The 23529-nt window shown below is 34.4% G+C and overlaps 2 long non-coding RNA genes across 8 annotated transcripts in view; one reads left to right on the top strand and one right to left on the bottom strand.

The window, feature by feature from the left end:
• Nucleotides 1–23529, bottom strand: part of LOC106559913 — a 372001-nt gene that overhangs the window by 253893 nt on the left and 94579 nt on the right. For all 7 annotated transcript variants that reach the window (XR_005372178.1, XR_005372180.1, XR_005372174.1 and 4 more), the window contains exon 5: nt 13661–13718. This is a non-coding gene — a long non-coding RNA (uncharacterized LOC106559913). The remainder of the gene's footprint in view (nt 1–13660; nt 13719–23529) is intronic.
• Nucleotides 1–23529, top strand: part of LOC111090522 — a 65697-nt gene that overhangs the window by 5644 nt on the left and 36524 nt on the right. The window lies entirely within an intron of this gene.

The raw sequence follows: 23529 nt of genomic DNA, 5'->3' as shown, positions 1-23529 counted from the left end.
ACTTTGTACTTTTGCAGAATACCAAAGCAATTAGTGACAACGGTAGAATGATTTTCAATACCTACAGAGCAAAATATCATATTGATTTAAGCTCAAAGCTTTCTCTAAATAACAACCAAGGAATTGTCTACTGTATTTGGTCAATCCTTTTAAATAACAGGTGGTAAAAAAGAAAATACATCAGTAAAACTGCTTTGGTTGAACTGGATATTTTAGCCAATTTGCCAACATAGAATGACTGGTAGACTAATGGCACCAAAAATTATTTTGGTTTCTTTTTTTCTTATGTTTGCTTTTATAAATCAATCAATCTCAACTTCATGTAAAATTGAGATATTCATTGAATTTAAAAGCAAAGAATTCACTATGGGAGAAAATGGAACATTTGGATCATGAAATTGTAGAATCACAAAGCCAGAGGACTATGAACCAGAAGAAATGCAGAGATGGACTAGTCTAGTTTATTCCCTGGGGAAATATGATGTTACTTCTACTCCCAACATCTCCTAGCTCACACAATATCACAGATGACATATTGAAGCCAATGGAGAAAAGCTGATTTTCTAGCAAATAAGAATTTGCATGGATCAAGAATTCTGCACTCTCTGGTTCTTGGTGCTTTTTCCCAGAGAGTGTGCTTTAATTGATTGATTCATTCATTCATTTATTCATTCATTACCTACTTAATTTTGCATACTGGGGAGGCAACAGAGAATAAACACAGACAACACTCCTTCCTTCATGGATCTTTTGTTATACTCAAGAGAGACAGATCTAAATAAATAAGTAAATAAATGATATTGGGGAAGTGAAAACTGTTATGTAGAAAAAGCAGGGTAAGAAGAATAGGGTATATAGAATATAAGAAAATGGACTGCTATTTTTTAATATGGCGGTTGAGGAAAATCTCATTGGTGAAGTGGTGAATGAGTGAAGACCTGAAGGAAGAGATGAAAAGAAGAAAGGAATCATGAGGCTCTCTAGAAACAGGGCATTCTGGACAGTGTTCCTGAAGTGGAAGCACACTTAATATACTCACATGTGTGCCAGCTGCATACTTATTTTTCTCCTGATTCATTATATCACATTCTATCTCTTTTCAACTTCTTCATTGAAACTGCCTTTCTCATTCTGTCAGAGACTAAGATAGCTCAACAATTGTCACCTGCTTCCACCATGGCTCCCAAATCTTGGAGCTGTGCCATTTTGAGTCACTGCCTCCGCTTCTATTCCAGCATCTCAGCATGACTGTCAACCTCCCCCTCTCCTATGCCAGATTCGTCTCAGGACACATAGTGCCTCAGCTCAGGGAAGTCATACAGATCCTTTCCTGTCACATTCAACACCTGACGTTTATTTGACCCAAGGTTTTCTCTTGAATTTTAGTTCTATACTATGCCTAATAATCCTCTGAGATAACTACGATGTGAAAGGACTATAGAGGTGCAGGTTACAAAGTAGTCTTGCATCTTAAATGAAATCACAAATCAAATATGCCTTTCTTTGCTGATTACTGGATATCCACTCTATATTAGGCCTCATGGTGAAGGGTAGAGATGCTGAAATGCTCCTGTCTTCAAAATGTTTGCATGAGACTGTTCTTTGCCCTAAGCAATCACCATGTGTCTAAGGTCAGCAAAGTGGGGTTGCTCACCACACAGCTCTAACCCAGTCCTCTCTACAAGTATTTTGGGGGAGAGGGGTTGTCTTATGTGTGTATGTTCCAAAGTGGCCAGCACTATGCTAGGTGCCATATGACAGAATAAAAAGTAAAATACGTGATTTCCTCTAAGGAGTTGGCTGCTTAGTTGGTATGATAAGACATAAATATACATATCTGAAAAGTTATATGGAGATGCACCATGAAAACCAGAGTTCAAAACCACAATAAGAGTATTATGAAACAAAAATTATTGACTCCTGTCCTCTAGCCATTTCCCAACAAAATACTCATGTGTTCTAAGCTAAATTGATAAATGCAAAGGAAATAGGAATATCACTGCTCACATGGATTCAAATATCCTCCTGGTAATTTTCCTTATTTTTTGTTACAGATAGAAAAAATAAATTTTCTATGAATTCTATATTTGGAAATACCAAAATATATCCCTTATAAATCCAGACTACTTATAGGCACTTACTTATTGGAATCCATTAGCCAGTTTTCATTTCTACTAATAATCTTAGCAGTTCACCTATATTTGTGTCCTTTTTTTAAAATACTAATGCCCACTATTTGGTAAATGTTGTGGAAATATCTGCTATAGGGCTTTTTGCTATTTTTAAAGTATTTTTCAAAATACTTTGCTTTTGACCAGCTTTCCTAGCAATTTTGCTCCGTCTTTTATACTACTTATGTATAAGGGACATGGTCACTGTCTATCTTATTTCTGTTTCTTTCCTTCCACTCCTCTGCTCATTCCTGTTAGTATTCCTTGCATGTAAACTGCTCCACCAAGCTTCAGTCCTGTTAAGTTGGAAGTAAATATGTAGAATAATATATTCAGATATTAGCTTTTCTGGTTGAAAAGCTCTAATGAAAAAGGAATACCTGTGCCAAAGTAGAAATATTAAAGTTAGAAATGGAGGAGCAGCTCTGCCTATATGGCAGGCCCAATTTTGCTTAAAAAGATAGGATGTGAATAGGTACAGTTTTCAGGAGTCATCATTTATTTGCAGGCTAAATAGCAAATGTATTATTTATTCATCCTCATGTGAAAATATTCTCTCTGACATGATTTTGAACATCCTGGGCAACATTAAGTCTGAATTCTTATCTGCTATAAAACCCAGGATTTTGTGTGCATAACCATTATCAGCCTGTCCCCAGAGCAGCAGATATGATATAGGATCTTCAGGGGAGCAGATCTTTCTCATAACCATCCCATTCAAAAGCCAGTGATTGGCCCAGGATCACCAGTCAGATCCTGGAACAGATGATGACAAGTTTCCTTCACAATGTAGAAAAATTCTGATTCCTCATGCCTATGATGCTACATTAACAGACACTGCAGCTCACAGGAGGAGCCAATATGAGCTCTGATTCCACTTACAGGAAAGGATAATCCATTCAGTGTTTTAGTGCTTGAAAATCACCCAGTGTTAATGAAATGGCAAAGTTGGCACCTTTTATTTTTGATCTTATGTGCTTTTCTAAAAAGCCAGCTTTCCCTTCAGGAGATACATTTTGAAGTTTTAGTAAAGCCTAGCTTAAGCCAAGAGTTCATATTCTGATCTTATGACCATGTCCTTACACTTCTCAAGCATGAATGTGAGGCCTGTTTACGTGTTGTCAGATATGCTATCTCTGTTGCAAATGTTACATGCCACTAAGTGTATGTTTTCTCTGCTCCTAAGGAGCAGCCAAGTACCCTTAACTGTTGAGGAATGTAGGATAGCTACTAATCCTGCAAGTCATTTATTCTACAGGGACATTGTCCTCTCTACTTTCTGTGGTTTTTTTCTCTTACCAAACTTTAACCTTGTGGGCTAGAAGGCAGATGCTTAGCCAAATGGTAAATTTTGATGATGCAAAGGAAGAAGTAGGGGTGCCGGTATGTTCTTTACCTGTCTATAAATATCTTCTATTAATTGGGTTAACAAATATTCACTGAGTATGTACTCTTTTCCATGCACTGTGCTAACCTCCATAGGTATTTTCAAAAGCTTGCAATCTGTTAAAGAAATATGCATGTGAACATAAGCTTGTCCATACCTACAGTCATTCCAGGTGTTTCGCCTACCTTCAAGACCTCACTCTACACCTACTTTAGCATTATTACTGTTCCCTTTTACATCCTCTCATATCTCCTAAACTGTGGTACTTCACATTTGATATAATATGCCTACAGATGGATGACAAATTTAACACAAAATCTGTTTATTTAGAGTCTATTATTTATACAAATGCATGTCTTAAGAACCTACTAGGCTTTGAGTGGAATAAAAAAAGCAGCTCAGGTACTGCTGCTTAACTCAAAGTATTAATCTGGGGGTGTGGTTGACAGAGCTACACAGGGAACATGAAGCAAATATTGCAGCATGGTGTAATAGTAAAGGTGAGCCCCACAGAAGGCCAGATAAGACAAAACAAGTATGTGTTGAACAGGAAGATGAAGCTGCATGGCAGATTTGGAAACTGAAGTGTTCCTTGAAGAAATCTAAACCTGCAGGTCAGAATAGAGGCTGAAAACTTCAGTAGGCCTTAGAATGTTGGTATTTACTGTTGCTGTCAAATGAGATACATATGCTATCCCCCATAATCTCTCATATATACCTCAAAATATGTTATATACAACATGCTGTAAATATTCAGGATATTTAAGATGGCAATTTTGTCTTCTAAGTTGTAGCCCTTTCTCTCAGCATTTTTCAAGATTTTATAGTTGGGCTAACAGGCAAGGCCACCAGGCATAATTGACTTGGACACATTTTGCGATCTCTAAGGAAGTAACTTCTGTCAATTTACCAAGTATTAGCTTATAATCTATGCTTTATCCAAGGCTATGGTGGGCACTGTTGGACATACAAAAGGGGAATACACAAGCCTAGTAGAATTAGAGCACCAAATTAGAGTCTTTGAGGTTGAGTTCAGCCCTGGTTCTTGAGTTATTAGTGTTATCAATGTGAACTGATCCTTTAAACCCTCTCAGGCTCAGTTTTCTTATCTATAAAATAGGAACTATTTTATTGACCTCACCTTCATGATAAGGTCGCTAAAAACAAGATATAGTACAGATACAAAAGATCTTATAATCATTAAAGTGCTCATAAAATCCTTCAGATTTCAAAATCTACTTCCATGGCAGTTAAAAAGAAAAAACCACTGCTACTGTGAATGAACTCTTCAGATGGAATACACACAAAAATATACACAATACTGTGTGTGTGTGTGTATATATATATATATTATACATATTATACATATATTGCATGTATATATTTTAATATATATTTATTTACATATAGACTTCTCTGTATCTGTGTATGTGTGTATGTATATACATGAATGAATGAACCAACTGGGAATCAATTCTAAGTTTATATTTAATCAATATGTCAAGGCAATAACAGTTTGTAGAATTGCTAACAGATCTGAAAATACAAGAATGAACTGTGTGAGGAGAATGATACCCAGAATCCTTCCTGGCAGGGATACAAATCCATGTGGGCCTTGAAGAAAGTGAAGGAAGATGGCTTGTCCTCAGAGCTGAGAATACATCCTACTTGAACCTTGAATCAGTGAACTGTTGATATGTGTTCCTAACACAGCCTCCCAATGTCTTTGAAAAGATCTAGTTTCAACCTCCCTTTGGATAGGGAAATCAAGGGCCATCTAGGAGGCATATCTTTTATGTGTGAAGATGGCTATATTCTTAGACAAGCAGGAGGGAAAGAAGGCTTATTACAGAGTGATTTTATAAGAGCAGAGTCACCTCAGTGACAGACTTAAGATTTAACTATCTGAGGTGAATTCATTATAACTCTATTCATTTAGAAACAAAATGTCACTTCTCATGACCCAATAAATGAAGTGTAATTACTGAAAGTACATAAATGATAGAATGGAAAATTTTCTCTTCCTGCTCATGCTCACGACAAGAAGCAATTTCACATATCTAAGTAACTGATAACTGTGAAGAAACACCTCAAGATAGACGAAACACTTCGGACAGAAAGTCAACATTAAAGATCATGTTTAAAAGTCAGTCTTTTGAGAGATCCTGGGCTTTTTGACAACTGCTAAAATCCTAATGTGAGTTTCACTGGCCCTTAGGAAATATTTAACACATACTGAAATTTATTTAAAGAAGCCAGAAACCTGAGGAATGTGACTGAAAATTGTCAATTCCTTTCAGGGATTTCAATCCTCTGTGGTGCAAAGATGATAAACAAACAATTTTCTGATTGTTTCTAATGAAAACATTCATAAAATTCTTCATATGTTAGTTAAATGAAGTCAAGTATCCAGGAAACACCAAGTCTGTCCTTCATCTCATTCAGCTTTGGATTATTGAATGCTCAATTTTTAAGTATTACTAGGAAAATAAATATTCTGTCAAGCACTTCTCCCAGAAAAAATCTCCGTAAATGATTTCTTATTCTTAAAATGATGCCGATTTCATCCCTAAAACTGTATGCACCACTCAATGATATATGATTAGAAATTATGAAGCCAATTTTCCAAAGGTGTTTCTTCATTTGCATCAGCAAAAAAAAAAAGAGTACTTATAATTGTCCATGCAAATCAAGGACTTTTCATATGCAAATGATTGTATGTGGATGTAATTATGCTGCTCCAATACATGGAATGAGGTTTTAATCTGTTATACAAATAAGTGTAAATATGCATTTGTATTTTTAGTTCCACTAGAAAAAAAGAAGTGTCCATATGTGTTCCTATTGATAGGAACAGAAATGAAAGAACCAGCAAGGGTCATCTAATATACCCCAGACAATGTTATTTTCACCAGCAACACCCTGTAAGCAGAATCCCCTTTCTCATCTCACTCCCATGCACCATTGCAAAATCTTGACCACTGAGCCAGACTTCATCTTCTATTATGAAAATCACTCTGTGGTGCCAACTTACGCTCACTTTGCATTTTGGTAACCACTGAGTTTACCCATCCTCCAGCCTTCCAGACATGTCTGAACCCCATTATTGTTTGAGTTGGTTTCCCAGTAGGTGTTTCAACCTCATATAAATCAGATATACAATTGATGCTGAGGAGAGGGTGTCAGTTGTTGTAACAGAAGTTCATTTCTGGCCAGTTTGGAAAGCATATTATATGAATATTGGCCAAAGCTGCCTCATCAGCCACATACTCTCTGAGAAATCACAGTGACCCCGGGGGAATAGTTTTTAAGCAGATACTCTTTTGTTCTAAAAATCTAAGCCATTCAGCCAACACAAAACTAAATCCTTATATACCGCAATAAACTAACAACTTACTTTTGGGAACATTTTTCTCCACAGAGTGAAGCAGTACAAAGAGACATATCTGTTTACTGGAGAGGATGCTCATATTAATTGACAAGGTGGCTCATTTCAGTTTGACCCAGAGAGGATATTTCACTGGATGGATAAATTACATGTGTTGTCAAACCAGGAACATTTCTCCTACCTTCCCCCATTCCCCCAGTGGATAGTGAAAACTAATGACTGGAATAGACTTGCCTCATTTGACTACAGATCATATCCTATTTTATACAAAATCAGAAAAAGAGAAAGATTTACAAGTAACAGCCAGTGATCCCCTTACTGGAAAACTTGATGATATAAGCTATGACAATATTTTCAATCTGAAAGTGTAGCTCATGGTCTGAATAATTATATTTATCTTGGTTTCAGGGGCAAGAAGCTGGGATGATGTGACCTAGATGAAAGATATTAAAATTACTAGAACATTTAAATGGTTTAATGGGGAAAGCAAGACAGAATATTGAAATAGCAGACATCATTAGAGCAAGCCATAGCACAAGAGAAAAATGGCTAATTTTATTGAAGTTGCTAAGAATACTAACTTGTCCAATGATTACATAAGAGATTCTGGGGTTTCCCAGGACTATCTGGAAGAAGTGAAAGGAAGGATTGGTGAATGTACCTTGTTTGTGTAATTGTTACTGAAACACTATTCTTTCCTCCTTACTATTGTAGCCTGGAGTATGTGAATTATGGTGATAAGAATACTGCCAATTTCTACTCAACCAGTACAATTAAACCTTCCAAAGTACTTCCATGGATAAAGCAACATTATTAATTTTACTGAAATCTAAAATGGTCATTGGACATTCAGATCTGCTCCTACTTCAATCAAATTTAACCGTGGGCAAAAGGATAGGGAGTTGTAATTGGTTATTGCTGGATTTCATGAAACTCAGTAAATGTAAAAATTCATAAAAAAATATTGGAGAAAAACAGCAAAAAAAAAAAACAGCATTTAAAAATTTTATTGGACTCAGAATTTTCACTGTTACTTATTATCCCTGTGGCAATAGCACCCGTCTATGATCTCATAAATCTGGGCTGGAAGCTATGGAGCCCTGCATGGATGAGAAGGAGAGGGTTAGAATAGAATAAAAATCAGATGGCAAATAAAATGCAAGTATTTGTCCTTTCAGAGGGGCATACTGGATAAACACGAACACAGTGTTAAATCAGATATCATTCTTGCTTAGAAATGTGCATTTTTCATCACAGTGAGGGACATCTGTATTATGGTATCTTGCAGGTGATATAGACAAAATAGGAGAATTCTGGTTTCCTGATAGTGTGATATGCTTGCTCTCCATGGAAATAGGGAGAACCATCAGCTCCACTTTACTAATTTAAGATGGGGAAATAATATAATTGCGAAAATACAGAGCAAAGCCTAATCCCCAGTGTGTAACTATAGAATCCTCTCCTCTTTTTAAAGACAGCTCTGGTGATAAAATTTATTATCCATTCCTGTCATTTAAGTAGATGCATTCAGATAATTTCCTAAGATTGTTCTTAATGGAACCGTATGAGTATCAGTCAAAAATATCACAAAATCCAATGTTAATCTCTTGTCTGATACAAGTTAAAAGAGAGTTTGATCTTGCATGCTGCCAGCCAGCCCCCAGCCTTGCATTGTGCTCTCCCTCTGATTTCCATCATAGACAATTTTATCTCTCAGAAGAGCCTGAAGTATAATCACATTGTAATACAACAGGGGTTGTGTGTACTTGTAAGCAAATAGTTCTCTTCAGGGGGAAAAGAAAAATCTCCCTTGGTCTTATACCCTACTGGGACTGGCAGGCCCACCAGCTCCTGCCATTCAGCAAAAATACATCTTAGCATCAACCAGTTAATAGATACTGACACATGAAGCGCTTTGCCTTGATGGATCTGTATTTATATCTAGCTTGTTTCAAGTTCAATTTGCAAGGGAGCCTTATCTTGGGTGCTATCAAATATGCTACTTACCCTGCCATTTCCACCTGACAGCACCTGATGGTACAGATCTCATTTCATTGAAACCCACAGCTGCCTTCCCCACTTGCATATGCCTTCTGGGTTATCATATTATCATGTCTATACTAAAACTGCTTCCTGTTCTCTTCCCCTCTTTTCCGGCCAACCTTATTTATCTTCAATGCTCTGCTCAGCTCAAAGGTCACCTCCTCTATCAAGTCTGACTCTTGTCCTTGCAGACTCACTGTGCAATTGACCACATCCTTTCTTGAAACGCTGCCTTGAACAATTTCAAAAAGAATACCTGTGACATATTTTTGCCTTTATTTGTGACCTTATCTCTCTAATTAGGATTTAAGATTTTTGAAAACATGATTGGATTATATCCGTGTTTGTATTCCTAACTTAAAGTATTATGACTGCATGTAAGTGCTCAATATGCATCTGCTTGGAATCGTCCCAAGAAATAAGATATTTTTATTTTTATCAAAATTTAGTTGAAAAAAAAAACTCCTAAGCTTAAATTTGTTCATATTAGCAATTCTTTTGTATCTTTCTTATCTGCATTTTTGGTACTATCCCCATTTTTATATTTGTTTGTTTTTCAAAATCCTGAATTGGTTTCAAATAACACAGTCAACTTAGCAGGGCAATATGGTGAACTCTGGAACAACAAAACAAGTCCCATTAATAGGCTTGTTATAGAAGTTACTCATCTCTTTATCAAAAAAGTATAATTTATCAGTAGTTTATCACTCCATCAAGTGTCTGAGCATTATTGTGAACCAAGTATGAGTGGGCACATCACTGAATTTCCCCTCTTCTTCCTTTTGTATATTGATTAAATTAGCAAACAACTGAGAGCCTACTGTATCATATACCAAGCTAGGCACTAGAGATTCCAACAAACAAACAAACAAACAAACCCCTAGTAATGGAGAGTCCCTGTCCTAAAGGAACTTATTATCTAGAAAATGAGTATATTGTCATAAAACTTATGATATGTATGATAAAAGAAGTCCCTTATCTAAAGGATCCCATTGTCTAGAAAAGGAGTTTAATGACACAAAAACCTATTATGATACCTAAGATAAGAATTGTGATGGAGAAAAACACAGAAACCAAAGGTCAAGGAACAAGAGGATTTCAGGGAGGCCTTCCACGTATAATCCTCTATAGAGTTCCTAGAATGATATCTGTGTGAATAACATCAATTATTTCCTTTGGCTCTCATATCTACTTTTTCAGGTGACACTGAAAGACCTCTAATATTTACTAAAACCTGAATGGTCCTCTCCAAGTGATAAAATAAACAAGAATCCCCTATTCTGTTGGATATCAAGGCATTTTCTCTTCCTTAACTCTATGAAGTTTCGTACCCTGTGTTACTTTAGTTGGTCAAGATACTAGTACATTATTTGCATTAGTTGCCACATTGGATTGATCATGAATCCAGATGCCTTTACTCCATTTAATTTTACTGTCAGAAGTTCAGCTAAATATTTGATGATCAGCCACAACATAAATGACTACATGTCCAATATTTGTCTTAAAAAGCCTAACAATAGGAATGCTATCAGTATACCAGTAGTATCCAAAGTAATAAAGCTGATTACTGTCTCAAACAACTGGGTAGTGAGTTTTAGAGGCAAGATCCATTGTTTGATGATACAGAGAGAACACAAACATGGAGGGACTTTACCAAGTATACTAATCCTAGGGAAAAAGATAAATGCAGCAGTCAATAGAAATGTGTGTATGAGTGTGTGCATGCACAGGTGTGTACATGTGTGTGGGTAGGTGACTGTCTGTCTGTCTGTGTAGATGGGTTTAAGAACAGAAGCAGACATTTGGAATCTAATACCAGAGGCTTGAAGAGTTTGGAAAGAAAGTAGAATCATGCCATATGGTAGTATAAATGAACTGACAGTGCTTGGATTTTATGTTCTCTCTAAAGCTGGAAATATGGTAAAGATAACTATGGTTAAATGGCTATGTAGATAATTTTAGTGACAGCTTCTGAAATGCTTTCTTACAAAACTCAAGCATTTTTGTTTTGGAAAAAATATCTATAAAATTTAAGTTGGCTGTATGGTATGTTAAACCCAAGTGTAGCCATATCATTTTATTTATTTGAGCCTTTATGAAACATTTATTTATTTATTTCAATATTCTTTCCTGTTCAGAGATATGACATAAGCATATTAAAATAATCTGGGTAGGTTTGAATTCCTGGTATGAAATAAGGAATTTGAGTATCTCATAAACACTCTGAATGAGTAATCCTTCTCCAACCAACAACTATTATTGGGAGCTAAAGTCAGAATGGAAATTTATTTCTTAGGCAGGTATCGTTCAGATGGTGACACAGGTTGTTCCTGACTCTGTTTCCCATTACAAGAACAACCCACAACCATTTAAGAATAAGACACCACTGACAGGATCCTAGAACACAAGGGTGAGGCTGAAGCACTCTCCGGAACAACAGACCCAAACAGACTACATTAGAAGAGTAAGAGAAGCAGCAACACTTTGACCACACTGTTTCTCCCCCAGGCCAGGAGAGCACCATGTGGAAAGGTCTCCCGTGAGCCTGTGGTTTCTCCAGTAGGAAAGAGAACCCAAGGGTCACTTCCCGCAGAGCATTGTCAGTTGCTTTGTGGGAGCCCCTACTTTGATCTCACACCAGGAGGACCACAGTGAAATTTGTGACATTTAACCCCTGGTAATATAACTGTGACAGAGAAGTGGAGGGAGGTGCTTGCAACAATCAACACAGGGATCTTAGCACACTGAGTTTATACTTGCAGTGCTCAAGTAGTAATCCCAACCAACTAGTGGTTTTGTTCATCAGCAGAGCAAAGTTGAGGGAAAGCCCTAAATCACTAGTCATTAAAGAAAAGATTTCACCTTATTCTTACTAGAATGGCCATCACCAAAAAGACAAGAGATAACAAGTGCTAGTGTGGATGTGGAGAAAAGAGAACACTTATGCACCATTGGTGAGATTGTAATTGATACAGCCATTATGGAAAAACAGTATGGAGGATAGTCAAAAAATTAAAAATAGAACAACCATATGATCTAGCAATTCCACTTCTGAGAATATATCCAAAGGAAATGAAAACATTTAACTTGAAAAGATATCTGCATTCCCACATTCATAGTGGCATTAGTAGCCAAAGCACAGAAACAACCTAATGTCCATCGACGTATGAATGGATAAAGTTGTGGTGTGTGTGTGTGTGTGTGTGTGATATAAATCAGAAAGACAAACACTGTATAATCTCACTTATACATGGAATCTAAAACAAAAACAAAAAACAAGCAAAAAATATAAAATAATAGAAAAAGAGATCAGACTTGTGATTACCAGCAGCAGAAAGTGGGGGCAGGGTGCATTGCAGGAAAGTAGTCAACAGGAACCAATTTATAGTTGTAAGGTAAAGATGTAGTAGGGATGTAATACACAATAGGACAAATACAGCTAATCCTGTTATATGATACATAAGAAAGTTGTTAATAGATTCTAAGACTTGTCATCACAAGAATCTTTTTTCTTTTTTTTCTTTTTATTGTATTTATACAACAAGATAGATGTTAACTGAACTATTGTGGTAATTGTTTCATAATATAAGTAAACCAAACTATCATGATCTATGCCTTAAACTTATACAGTAATATATGTTAATTTTATTTCTCAATAAAACTGGAAAAAAATGAAAATGCTGCTAAATCATTGACCTCAATTCCCTTACTTTGAATAAAAGCTAAAGTCTGTCTTAGCAATGTGAGGTCTATAGATGTGTATAGAAATTGTCAGAAATTGGCATGTATATACAACTTGTTCCTCTTTATCTCTAGGGACCATAAGTCTTGTTAGTTAATCATTCTGAGTTGAAGACCAATTATCTCCAGATTATGTCTCTTGTACAGTCTTAACAAAAAAACACAGCAAAGCCATCAACTTACATTTAGAATTCCCTGTACTGCATGAGATAACACTCCTTTTCTTATCCCCTTACTTAATTTATTAATTCAACAAAATTTAAGAATCTACCATGAGCCAGGAACTGTGTTAGGTACTAAGAAAACAAGAATGTATATAAGTTTGATGTAATAGAGTGAGGACATCAACAAGTCTCTCCCTAATAACCAAATATGAAGCCACACAAAACGGCCAAAGTGACTTTAGCATTCTGGAAATGGACCAAAAGCAGAGAAAAAAGTAAATATTCATTTATGAAAATTATTAAATTACAAATATGAACAATAAGAATCTATGACATTCTTTCCTAGAACTGCTTCTGGTTTCCCAGTGTGATGGTTCAATCGGGGTGGAGCAGGCCATGAAAATCAGCATTCTCTATGCCACTGCAAGGGGTATAGGAGATTACTTGATTTGAAGTGTTGTTGCTATGGACTCACAAATTAGCTTGTGGTGTTAGCAGGGATTTCTAGAAGGACAGGTGGGTCGCATGAGGCTTGATAATTTCTCTATATATCCTGGAAGGACAGAAGGCTTTGTGCATGTGCAGCATAGTCTAGAGTGGGTAGAAACCCAGCAACATATCCCTAGCTCATGGAACCTAAGTGCATTCCCAGGAAGACATGAAAGTAACTATCAGAAAATTAAAGCAGGAGAGAGTTGAGTTAGTCTACATTATAAATGTCCCCAGCCTATACATAGGTCTACAAGCAAAAAAGTGGAATACTTACTCATTTAAGGCTTCTTAAAATCTTTCTTAAGACGCAGACCAAAAATTAAGAATATGTGCTTAAAACGAGAACAGAAAAAAAAAAATCTGATCAGAGACATCAATGGCTGCACACTGCAGGAAAGAGAGAGCTTACAAATTTAGTTCTGGCAAGTCATGTTTACCAACATATGAGCAAACAAAAATAACAATCCTATTTGTTGCTCACCCTGTTTAAGCTTGAGCCATTGGGAGCTATTTCAGATTGGCTCCTTTTCACATGCCCCATCCTTTGTGGCATTTTTTTTTAAAGTATTTCCTTACTTTCTGACACCATAAAAAGTTCCAAGGTTTTCTTATATTTCCCACTCCAGCCCTTGGAGAAATTGGCCATTTCTCCAAGAAGCCTTGGTTCTTTCTCTTAGAGAATGATATTTAGAAACCAACACTTAGGAGTGAAGTATGCTTGTTGACACTAGGTGCCACTTTTTTAAGCCCAGCAGAATTTGGAAATGTGTATATGGATATAAATTCATTTATATACATATCTATATCATATTTATATACATATCTTTATTTATTTATTTTTCCTGATAGATATATTAAAACAGACATGCATTTGTAATTATGAAACCAATAGCACAGGATCCACTCTAGCCTTCTCTCTTTGCTTATTTCTAATTTCTTTCACCTACAGTGAGAAATTGGGCTTTAATTATCCATAATATATTTACTAACATGTAAAGTAGTTTTACAAATACTAACCTATACCCTTCTGAAAAATAAATTTACCAACTAGAGCACAATATTTGTATATAGTACTTTAGTCTTAAACAGTATACAGTTAAAACACTATTTTCCAGTTACTTAGGTCAAGAGCTTTTGTCCTCATCCCCTTCAATATGGTTATTTCACATATTCATAACAGTTAGATTAATTTGTCACTGTCTGCAATCGATACGAGTTCCCCCAATTGGAGGGATGGACCAGAACCCAGGGTTGATATAATAATAACAACTAAGATATTCAATATTCAATAAAATTATGATGTGTACAAAGCAAGAGAAAGTAGAAATCAGACTCAAGAAGAACAAAAGTTTTCAATAAAAAAATTTATATGTAAAAAACTTACAAAATTTTTATGTAACCAACAAGATTTTCAAAAAGCTGTGATAAATTTGTTCAAAGAACAGCAGGAAATCACATTTAAAGAACTAAAGGAGGGGCGCCTCGGTGGCTCAGTTGGTTAAGCAGGCAACTCTTGTTTTCAGTTCAGGTTTTAGATCTTAGAAACCTGAGATCAAGCCCTGTGTTGGTTTTCATGCTTAGTGGGGGGTCAGCTTCAGGATTCTCATGCTCCCTCTGCTCCTCCCCTCACTTACTTACTTTCCCTCTCTTTTTAAAATAAAATAAATAAATATTTAAAAAAAGAACTAAAGGAAAGTATGTCAACAAGTCAACAAATAGAGGATCTCAACAACAACAAAAATTAAAATTAAAAAAAAAAAGAAGATTCTGGACCTGAATGAATCAGTACCTGAAACTTAAATTCACTAGCGGAGCATAACACTATATTTGATATGGTGAAAGAAAGAATCAGTAAGCCTGAATATAGATCAATAGAAATTATCCAACCTAAAGAACAGAGTAAAAAAAGAAAGAAAAATAAGCAGAAACTCTGAGATATATGGAATAATAATAAGTATCAACAGATATGTAATGAGAGTCACAGAAAGAGCACAGAGAGAGATAAGTTTAAGAAAATTGACATATAAGTGGCAAAAATGGTCCTCAACTTGATGAAAATCATTAGCCTACAAATCTGAGAAGCCCGACAAACTCAAGAAAGATAAACACAAAGTCAAAAAAAAAACAAAAAAAAACACAAAGTCACAGCTAAACATGCCATCATCAATTTATTGAAAGATAAAAATAAATCTTGAAAGCAGTAAGAGAAAAACAATTCATCACATATAGAAGAACAATGAAAGGATAAACAGCTAACTTCTCCAAAATAATGGAGTCCAGAAGATATTGAAATGGGAAAAATTATATCAAACAAACATTACATATCCAGCAAAATTAACTTTCAAATATGAAACTGAAGCAAATGATATTCACAAATATCAAAGACTAAGAAAATCCATTCCTAGCAGAACTAAATTACCTAAAATACAAAAGGAAATCTTTCAAGTTGAAAAGAAGAGACATCAGAGGGTAGCATAAATCCAAGAGAAAAAAATGAAGAGCACTGGAAATGGGAAATGCTTTGGTAAGTTAAAAAGACTCTATAAACATATATTTTCTCTTTTTTTTCAAAATTTAAAAGACATAATATTGAATAAAGCAAAAATGTAGCATTGTTTTTGTGTTATAATAGATATATATGAAAATATTAGCATAAAGGAGAGATGAAAGGAGATATATTGGAGCAAAGATTCTATATTTTACTACAATTAAGTTAGGACTGTTTTGAAGTAAATTGAAGTATGTTAAGATACATATAATTCTGAGAGCAACTGCTAAGAAAATAAAAATTATTTTTAAAGGTTCACATAGAAACTAAAATGGTGGGATGCCTGGGTGGCTCAGCAGTTGAGCATTTGCCTTTAGCTCAGGGTATGATCCCAGAGTCCCAGGATCAAGTCCCATATCAGGCTTCCTGCGTGGAGCCTGTTTCTCCCTCTGCCTCTGTCTCTGCCTCTCTCTCTCTCTCTCATGAATAAATAAATAAAATCTTAAAAAAAATAAATTAAAATGGCACTTGTAAAATATTGACTTAAAAAAGACAGTAAAGGCAGAAAAGGGGAACAAAAAAGGATAAGTGATAAATATCATATCAAAATGGTAGAGGTACCAAGTTATACTGCAAAGCTATAACAATCAAAACAGTATGGTACTAGCATAAAAACAAACACATAGATCAATGTAACAGAATTGAAAACACAAAAACAAATATACAATTATATGATCAATTAATCTTTGACAAAAGAGGAAAGAATATCCAATAGGAAATACACAGTCTCCTCAACTAACGGTGCTGGGAAAACTGGACAGCTACCTGCAAAAGAATGAATCGAGACCATTTTCTTACACCATACACACAATTTTAAAATGGATTAACAACTCAAATGTGAGACCTGAAACTATAAAAATCCTAGAAAAGAACACAGGCAGTAATTTATCTGACAGGGGACATGGCAACATTTTTCTAGTAATGTCTCCTGAAGCAAGGGAAATAAGAGCAAAAATAAGATATTGGGATTACATCAAAATAAAATACTTCTGCACAGCAAAGGAAACAACAAAACTAAAAGGCAACCTATAGAATGGGAGAAGATATTTTTAAATGACTTAGCTAATAAAGGGTTAGTATCAAAATATATAAAGAACTGATATAACTCAACACCAAAACAAAAAACAAACAAACAAACAAACAAAAAACAAATAAGCCAATGTTTAAAATAAGCAGGAGAGAGAGACAGAGATAGAGAGAGAAATCAACAGATTCCTAATCATAGAATCATAGAGAACAACTGATGGTTACCACAAGGACAGGACAGGGAGGAGGGTGAGGGGGTTGGTTAAATAGGTGATGGGAATTAAGGAGTACGCTTATCATCATGAGCACCCAGTGATGTATTATGGAATCCTTGAATCATTATATTGTACACATAAAACTAATAACACTATCTGTTAACTAACTGGAATTAAATTAAAACTTGAAAAAAATAAAAAATAGGCAGAAGACATGAACAGACTTTTCTCCAAAGAAGACCTACAGATGGCTAACAGACACATGAAAACATGTGCAAGGTCATTCATCATCAGGAAAATGCAAATCTAAACCACAATGAGTCATCATTTCACACACATCAGAATAGCTAAAATTAAAAATACAAGAAACAAGTGTTGGCGAAGATGTGAAAAAAAGAAAAAGGAACCTGTGTTCTGTTGATGGGAATGCAAACTGCTGCAGCCACTATGGAAAACAGTATGGAGTTTCCCTAAAAAGTTAAAATAGAACTACCCTATAATCTAGGAATCACACTACTGGGTATTAATCCCCCCAAAATACAAAGCAAAATACAAAAGTACTACTTTAATGGGATACATAGACCCTTATATTTATTGCAGCATTATTTACAATAGCCAAATTATAGCAGCAGCCCAAATGTCCACCAACAGATAAAGGGATAAAGAAAATGTGATAAATGGATAAAGGAGGTACCACACACACACACACATACACATGCACACACACACACTGCAATATTATTCAGCCATAAGAAAGAATGGAATCTTGTCATTTTCAATTACATGGACAGAGTTAAAGAGTATAATTCTAAGTGAAATAAGTCAGAGAATGACAAATACCGTATTATTTCACTCATATGTGAATTTAAGAAACAAAACAATCAAATAGAGGAGGGAACATTCTCTATAGAGAACAAAATGATGTTTATCAGAGTGGAGGTGGGAGGTGGGGACAGGTAAAATAGATGATGAGGATAAAGAGTACAGTTATCATGATGAGCACTGAGTAATGTTGAGCACTGAGCACTGAGAATTGTTGAATCACTATATTATACACCAATATAACAATGCATATTAACTATACTGGAATTAAAAATTTAAAAACAATAAAAGTGGGCAGACTGGGTGGCTCAGTGGTTTAGAGCCACCTTCAACCCAGGGCGTAATCCTGGGGACCCAGGATTGAGTCCCACATCGGGCTCCCTGCAAGGAGCCTGCTTTTCCTCTGCCTGTGTCTCTGCCTCTCTCTTTCTCTGTGTCTCTCATGAATAAATCAATAAAATCTTTTAAAAAAAAAAAAAACAATAAAAGTGGTAGAGGTAAAATCAAACATACCAGTAATTACATTAAATGTGAATAGTATACCCAATCCCACACAAATGGCAGAGATTATCAGACTGTAAAAAAGCAAATCCTACTAAATGCTGTCTACAAAAGATACTCAGTAAATTTAAAAACATAAATACATTGAAAATAAAATGTATAACATGCAAACAAACAAAAACATGCAAACAATGACCATTAGAGAACTGAGTGGCTATATTCATACCACACAAAATCAGATTTATGACAGGAAATAGTACTAGAGACAAAGACAGCCATTACATAACTAAAATCATCAGGGATATATAAGAATTATAAATACAAGTACACCTAACAATATAGCCCCCAAATAAATTATTATGTATATTATACATATTATGTATGTATAATATGCATACATAATATGCATTATTCTACAAAGTTGTTAGAATTGAAAGTAGAAATACACAATTCAATATAATAAATATTTCAATGGCCTATTTATAAATATTGATAGAAAAACTAGAAAGAAATTACCAAAGACATAAAGACTGGAATAATACTATCAAATCAATTTTTTTAACCGGCATCAATAGAACACTTCACCCAAAGTCTGCAGAATGTGCATTATTTTCATGCGCACATGAAATAGTCTCCAGGATAGACAACTTGCTGAACCATAAAACAATTCTCAAAAGTTTAAAAGCCTGAAAGTATGTAAAGTATAATCTCTGACTACTTGAAATTAAATTGGAAATCTGCAACAGAAACAGATCTGAGACAACCCCAATACATGGACATTAAATAACACTTCAACCCATGGTTCAAAGGAGAAATCATAGAATAGTTTGAACTACTGAAACTATGAAAACATATGATATCAAAATTTCTGGTATGCAGCTAACTTCTTGGAGGGTCTGAACTTTAAATGTCTGTGTTAGGAAAAAAAAAAAAAAGGTCTTAAATCAATCACTTAAGCTTCCACCTGAGCAAGTTATAAAACAAGTAAACCAAAGTTAAAGCAAGAAATAAGGAAATAAATATTAGAGTGAACCAATGAAATAAATGAAAAACAGAAATGCAATAGAGAAAATCAACACTCAACATAATACCCTCCAATTCCATCCACGTTGAAGCAAATGGTGGGTATTCATCATTTCTAATGGCTGAGTAATATTCCATTGTATACATAGACCACATCTTCTTTATGCTGAGTGAAGTAAGTCAATTGGAGAAGGACAATCATTATATGGTTTCACTTATATGGGGTATATAAAAGATAGTGAAAGGGATTATAGGGGAAAGGAGAGAAAATGGGTGGGAAATATCAGTGAGGGAGAGAGAACATGAAAGACTCCCAACTCTGGGAAATGAACCAGGGGTAGTGGAAGGGGAGGTGGGTGGGGGGATGGGGTTACTGGGTGACAGGCACTGAGGGGGGGCACTTGATGGGATGAGCACTGGGTGTTAGACTATATGTTGGCAAATCAAACTCCAATAAAAAAATATACATTAAAAATTTCTAAAGAACACACTTTTGACATAAAGAGATATCCATTAAGGCTGTAAGATGCAAGAAGGAATGAATAATAAAGAAAATTGTACATGGGTGATATATATAAATAAAAACTGACTGTATAAAAGATTAATTGTAATAATGATACATATAGTTGGGTTAAAATAAATGAGGCAGCATTAAAATTACAATAACGAAAAAAATTAAAAGATTACAATGACATATAAGCTTGATGGTTCATAAATGTGTGTATAATGTTAAAATGTTTTCAATCACTTGCATTATCTAGGAAGAAAAAAAACCTATTTTATCACTTTAAACTCATAAATTAAACATGGGAATTATAAGTTGTTGGATGATTATAAAAATAATTTTTAAGAAAGTAAAAAAAAAAGAAAATCAACAAAATCAAAAGACAGTTTTTTAAAAAATAAACAAAATTGATGAACCCTTAGCTAACCTAAGAAAATAAAAGAAACAAATTACCAAGATCAGTAATGAAAGAGGCTCATCAGTACTCGCCCTATAAAAATTAAGAGATTTATAAGGAAATATCAGCTTAAATGAATGTCAACAGATTAGACAAGTGACAAGTCAGAGTACATGCACAAATTCCTAGAATGATACACATCACTAAAATTCAGTCAGAAAAATCTACCTAGTTTATTAAAAATCAATTACTATAATGCACCATATGTTTATTTATTTATTTATTGAAGTTCAATTTGCCAACATTATAATGCATTATATTAATGAAAGGACAAAATCCACATGATAATCCCATAGATGCAAAGAATTTGTGAAAGAAATTCAACACTATTTCAGAGTAACATTTCACTACAAACTAGGAATAGATAGGCTATTCCATAACAAAAATACCAAAAAAAAAAAAAAACCAAACCGTTCTAACATGAAATTTAGTGGTAAAAGACTGAATGCTTGCCCTCAAAGATGAAGAGAAATGTAAATATGTTCTGCTCTGTTGTCTCCATTTATATTTAACATTGCACTGATGACTTTAGCTAATATATTAAGACAAGAAGAAGGAGAAAGTGGAAGAGAGGAAGGAGGAAGAAGATGGGGGAGGGCAGAAATTATTTACTATTTACTATTATTTATTTCTGAAGAAATAAAACTATCTTTATTTGTGGATGACATAATTCTACATGTAAAGAATCCAAGAAAATGTCCCTCCTCCCCATTAAAAGAATTTAGTAGGATGAAAAAATGAATTTAACAAGATCACAAATTACAATATTAATACCTAAAATCAACTGAATTCTATATACTAGCAATGAGCAATCAGAAAATAACATCAGGAAAACAATTCTACTCAGAATAGCATCCAAAAGAATAATACACATTGGAATAAATCTAACACAAGATGTACAAGATCTGTATACTGAAACCATAAAATACTGTTGTAACAAATAAAATATAAATAAATGAGGACACATGCCAGGTTTGTGGATTGAAATATTTTTCCCCAAATTGATGCAGTTTTTCCCCAAAGTGATCTGTAGATTTAATGAAACCCTTGTTAAAATTCCTGCAAGACTTTTTTTGTAGAAAATAGCAAGCTAAATTTAAAATGCAAAGACCTAGAATAGCCAAAACAACTTTGCAAAAGAAGAACAAATTTGGAGGGCTTAAAGTACCAGATTTCAAAATTTACAATAAAGCAACAGTGAGAAGACAATGTGGTATTGGCATAAGGATAAGCAAATAGATCAATGCAACTGAATTGAGAGTCCAGAAATAAATCCTTATGTTTATGGTCAATTTTTTTTTCTTAACAACACAATGTAATTATATATATGTATATATATATTTTTAAGAATTTATTTTTTTACTTATTCATAAGAGACACACAGAGAGAGAGAAGCAGAGACATAGGCAGAGGGAGAAACACGCTCCCTTCAAGGAGCCCAATGTGGGACTCGATCCAGTGACTCCAGGATCACAATCTGAGCCAACGGCAGATGCCCAACCACTGAGCCACCCAGGCATCCCTGTAATTATATTTTAAACAAATGGTAGTAGTATAGCTATTCATGTACAAAAGGGATCATTTATATGCTTAACAAAAATTCACTAAGAAATCAATCACTGACCTAAATGTAAGAGCTAAAACTATTAAAATTCTTCAAATAGAACATAGGAGTAAAGTTTTAAGACTTTAGTTCATGCAAAGAGTTATTAGATATAAAACCAGTTATAAAATATAAATTATAAAATAGATTACATTTCATTAAAATGAAAAATTTACCACTTCAAAAGATTCCATTAAGAAAATGAAAAGACAGGGCAAAGACTGGAAGAAAATATTTGGAAAACATATTTGTTAAAGGACTTCCATTCATTATATATTATATAACATAGTATGTAATATATAATTTAAAACATAATATAGTAGAATCATACGGTATGACATAATACTATATGACAACTCAAAAATTTAAAAAGTGACCAAAATTGACAACAACTTATATATACCAAAGAACACATGCAAAGGGCTAGGAAGCACATACAAAGTTGTTACACATTGCTAGTCATAGGAAATGAAATTAAACCTACAATGCAATACCATTACATACTTATAAGAATGAATAATAAAAAAGTGTGACCATACTAAGTTTTGGGAAATAAACTGGAATTCTTGCACACTGCTGGTAGAAATGTGAAATGGTATAGCCAAAAACTGATTTAATAATTTCTTTTTCTTTTTGACAATTTCTTAAAGTGAAAATAAACTTGCTTATATGACCCAGCAATTCCACTCTTCATAATCTACCATAGAGAAATGAAAATTTGCTCACACAATGATTTACATACAAATGTTCATAGAAGCATTTTTTGTAACGGCCCAAAACTAAATTATCCAAATATCCACCAAATGCTAAGTGGATAATATAATAAAATGTTATATATATCCATATAATCCACTATTCAATAATATGAAGGAATGAAATATTGATATATACTACAACATGTATGAATCTTAAAAACATTATACTAAGTGAAAAAAGCCAGACACCAAAGGCTACATATTATAGGATTTCGTTTATATAAAATGTCTTAAAAAGATAATTTTATAAAGAAAAGAAAAGCCAGAAGCATTACAGCTCCACACTTCAAGTTATATTACAAAGCTGTAGTAATCAAGGGTATGGTACTGGCACAAAAATAGATACATAGATCAATGTAACAGAACTGAAAACACAGAAACAAACATACAATTATTTGGTCAATTAATCTTCAACAACGGAGGAAAGAATATCCAACGGGAAAAACACAATCTCTTCAGCTAATGGTGCTGGGAAAACTGGACAGCCACACACAAAAGAATGAAACTGGACCACCCTCTTAACACTATACTAAATTCAAAATGGATTAAAGACCCAAATGTGAAACCCGAAACCACAAAAATCCTAAAAGAGAATACAGGCAATAACTTCCTTGACATCAACTGTAGCAACATTTTTCTAGTTATGTCTCCTGAGGCAAGGGAAACAAAAGCAAAAATAAACCATTGG

This window comes from Canis lupus, chromosome 17 (genome assembly GCF_011100685.1).
Source record: "Canis lupus familiaris isolate Mischka breed German Shepherd chromosome 17, alternate assembly UU_Cfam_GSD_1.0, whole genome shotgun sequence".
Lineage (NCBI taxonomy): Eukaryota > Metazoa > Chordata > Mammalia > Carnivora > Canidae > Canis > Canis lupus.
Note: the sequence above shows the minus strand (reverse complement) of the source record. Positions and strands in the feature narration are given on the sequence as shown.